Source organism: Elephas maximus, chromosome 3 (assembly GCF_024166365.1).
Source record: "Elephas maximus indicus isolate mEleMax1 chromosome 3, mEleMax1 primary haplotype, whole genome shotgun sequence".
NCBI lineage: Eukaryota > Metazoa > Chordata > Mammalia > Proboscidea > Elephantidae > Elephas > Elephas maximus.
Genome location: NC_064821.1, coordinates 190031632 through 190035795, shown reverse-complemented (window position 1 = coordinate 190035795; position 4164 = coordinate 190031632).

The window sequence follows — 4164 nt, the reverse complement described above, 5'->3', positions numbered from 1 at the left end:
GAGCAGGGTAAGCTGCCTTTAACTGGTTATCAATTCGCCAGCGAGACCACATGAACTCGGGTTAGTCACTCCTTCACTGGGCTTCAGTGTTTTTATTTATAAAATCAGGATATTATACAACAACGATTCCATCTCTGAAGTTGACACTACAACTCTCCAGTCATGGGGAACAACTGGGGAAAATGCCTCCAATGAGAGCTGAGGAAAAAGGCATCCCCAGGATAACCAGAGTCCACTTTATCCCCATGGCCACTAACCCTCCTTCCTCCTTGAATTTTATCAGCAATCTGGGCTTGAGGCTTCTCAAAATGTTCCTAGTGAAATACTTCAGGGATAAATGAATTGATCTTATATTCTGTCTTGCCTCTAGTTCTGGGTCTCTCATACTCTATTGCCTTGGTCATGTTCAGCCTTACCTAGAAGAGGAGATCAGTCCACAGGCTTATGAGGACAAAGCCCCATTGCCCTATAAGCACAGATCTTCACTGTCCCCAGTGACCAAACCAGTCACATCTCAATAGGGTCTGGAATGTCTTCCCTGACTGGGTCACCAGCATGTGGATTTCATTCTGTTTGGATAGAAACATTTAGCCTATTATCAACTGCCTACATTCATGACCTAGGTGAAGAGGGATTGCTATTTTAGTGAGGAGTTCTTGGTGACAAAGATGCCATTGTTCTTTTGCTTCAGTCCTGTGCCCAGTCCAGCTCAAACCCTAAGCATCACTATGTGGCATAACCACGTGCGTACATCTGTGTAACAACCTGCTTTCCTGAGTCCAGACATTGGTGACCAACTTATCCCGGTTTGCTTGGCACTTTCCTGGTTTTAGCGCTATATCCGGGAATTCCCTCAGTCCAGGGCAAAGCAGGACTCGTTGCTTAACCTAGTCGAGACGTTTTTAAGGCAGATTTTGTATTGATTTGTATGATTGAGAGGGGATCAGGGGTCAACAACCCACAACTGTGGGTAATCTAAAGACCTCCTAACCTGTCACCAAATCTTGAAAGTTGACATATATTTCTCCTGATTTCAACCTGGAGATATAACCTGTTTTTGCAAATGCTTCAGTGGATTTTTCTTCCTGCTCATGCTTATCAGTAGGAAGTGGCCTCTAAGCGTCCATTTTGTCAGCGTGGAGGCTGCAGCAGGTTGTACTCTATGACCATCGAGAGCCATCATCCTGTTGTGTGTGCATGCATGTTGGTGGGGAGATTTGATAAGGTCCAGGACTCTGAAGAGGTCCTAGCTCCTTTGCAAACAAAGATGAGTAACACTTATGCTGGTAAGTTTATAATAGCCCAATGGATGTATTTTACAACAATTCCCACGAGGTGGTGCACAGGCTAAGTCAGGTCTGTTGAAGATGATGGGGAATTTTCAAAAACCCTTGTGGGCTTTGTGAGGAGACACTTGTTGGGTCTGAGGCTGGGAGGGTGGTAGGAGGGAAAGAATCCATGGGCCCTGGTATTGTTGAGAATCTAGTTCAACAGAAAGCTCTGTGGGTAGATCTTGGTGGGCTGATCCTGAACTTTGTCCTCTTTCTATCACTTACCACCTTCGCTATGACATCATGTTGATGAATAAGAGGTGGCTATTTTTTTTTTTTATTACTCTGGAGATATTGGTGAGATACCGGCACTCCAGAGGGTAGGAGATAAGCCCCACAAAGATTCAGGGGCGTATTGCTTTAGAGAAGTTTTTAGATGTCCGTTGATCAAGGGTGGCTTGGGAATTCTATCCAAAGTAAAAGGCAAATTGCTGTATCTTGTATCCCTACAAGAAAGAAGGAAACTCAGCACTTGGTAGGCCTCACTGGGTTCTGGAAAGAACATGTTTATTGCCTAGGAATACTTCTCAGGCCTCCCCACTAGCTGACATCTTTGAGTCAGCATGGGGTGGGAAAGGGCTCTGCAAGCAGTTTCAGGCTACACTGCTAGCAGCTCTGCTGCTTGGGCCATATGATCAGACCTATGATGTTGGAAGGTTCAATGATGGGAATGCCCTAGTGGGAGAATTACAATGCAGAATTCTGGGATTCTGGAGGAAGGCTATGCACTCCACACCAGAGAATTATATGCCTTTTGGGAATCAGCTCCTGATATGTTATTGGACCGTGGTGGAAATTGAATGTTTGACCTGGGAGCATCAAGTGATTCCACATCTGTAGATGTGAACTGGTTTCTTCTGGACTTGTGAATTCATAAAATCATATGGGCCTAGAAGTTCATCATAAGATAGAAATGATACCTCTGGGAATATGCTTGAGCACAAATGGAGGATGTGAGTAAGTTACATGGATGTACAGCCCAGAACAAAGTGTCACCTATCCGAGTTGCACCAGCATCTCTCCCCTAGTTCAAATTTCTTGTTATATGGGGATTATCAGCTGAAGGAGAAGGAAAATACCTGAGCTTGGTTTGTGGATAGGTCAGCTTGGTGAAAACAGGAAATGGACAGCAGCTGTATTACAGCCACATTCTGAAAAGACAGCGAAATTCCTTCCCAGTGGATGAACTTTTGAGCACCTTGTCATTCACTTTACTTGGAAGATAATTATCCTGAGGTGAGAATATATTCAGATTCCTGGCAGAAGCCAATGACCTGGCTGTCTGGTCAGAGGCCTGGAAGGAAAAGTACTAGAAGATCAGATATAAGGAAGTATGGGGTAGAGGCCTGTGGGTTGATATACGGAGGATGGCATGGAGTGTGAAGATTTTTATATTACACTTTATCACTCACCGGAAAGTACCCACTACAGAAAAGTCACTGAACAACCAAGGAGACAAAATGACTTGGCCAACTGACATTAACTAGCTTTGCCTTTGGCTACCCCTGAACTGGATGATGTGACCAGCGTGGCAGAGGTAGAGGCTAGAAGTGAATCCCACAACAAGGACTCTAACTTTCCAAGACTTACCTAGCTACTGTTACCTCTGAGTATCTAACTTTTCATCAGCAAAACCCGGTGATGAGCTCCTGATAAGGACCTATTCCTTGAGGAGACCAGTAGGCAGCCACTTGGAGGCAAATGGCATACATAGTGCCCCTTCTATTCTGAAAGGACCAGTGGTTTTTTCTCACAGGGATATACATATTTTCTAGGTATGAATTTTCCTTTCCTGTCTATAGAGTCTCAACCAGCACCACTATCTAGGGGTTTATGACCTGCCTGACCCAAAGGGATGGAATCCATTCAGGGAACTCAACATTACAGTGAAATAGGTGCAGGAGTGGGTCCAGAACATGGCAGTATCTCACGCCACACCATCCAGAAAATCCAGGTTCACAGAACATTGAAACAACCTTCTAAATGCACAGCTGAAGCACCAGCTCAGAGACAAGAATCTGAAAGGATGGAGTACCATACTTCAGGATGGGAAAGATGCATTAAATCTCTGTCTTCCCTCAGCTATGATTCATGGTTCTCTGCAATGGTCATCACTCCCGATGACCCATTTAGACAGTTTGTGCTTCGTAATCTTGTACTTCTGGGTTCTGCAGGGTTAAAGGCCCTGGTTCTAGAGGTAGCACATGCTTGCCAGAGGACACAGCAAGGGCCTCATTCAACTACAAGCTATAGCTGCCACCAAAGAAGCTCCTTGTCTGCAGGGACCAACAGGGGAGAAGATAAATCTCCATCAGGGCAGGATTAATTGATCCTGAGCAGCAGGAGGAAATAGGGTTGCTGTTGTACAGGAAAGGCAGGGAGGAGTATGTGTGGAACCCAGGTGATTCACTTGGTCAGCTCCTAACCCCAGTGTAGCTGTGAAGAGACATATGTATCAAGCCTAGTTTGAGAACAATGTGATAGCCTAGGGCTCACACTCCCTGAAATAAGGATTTGGGCCACACCATTAGGAAACCCATCAAGACCTGCCAAGGTAATAACTAAAGATTAGGGGAATTCAGAATGCGTAGTGGAGAATTAAGAGAGAATACGTGTACAGTTTGTGTCCCTGAGGCTAGAGACAGTGATGGAGGCTGTAATTCACTCAGTCTTCTGAGTTTGTGCTTCAGGAAAAGAGCCCTATGGGAGCCATGGTGGGCTTCTCCATTGACCAGTATGGAAGAGTAAATCTGTGTAGGGCAAGGGGTGGACTGTGGAGGTCATAAAAAATACGGCAATTGGATCTCCTGCATAGTTGATTGACAGTCCCAGC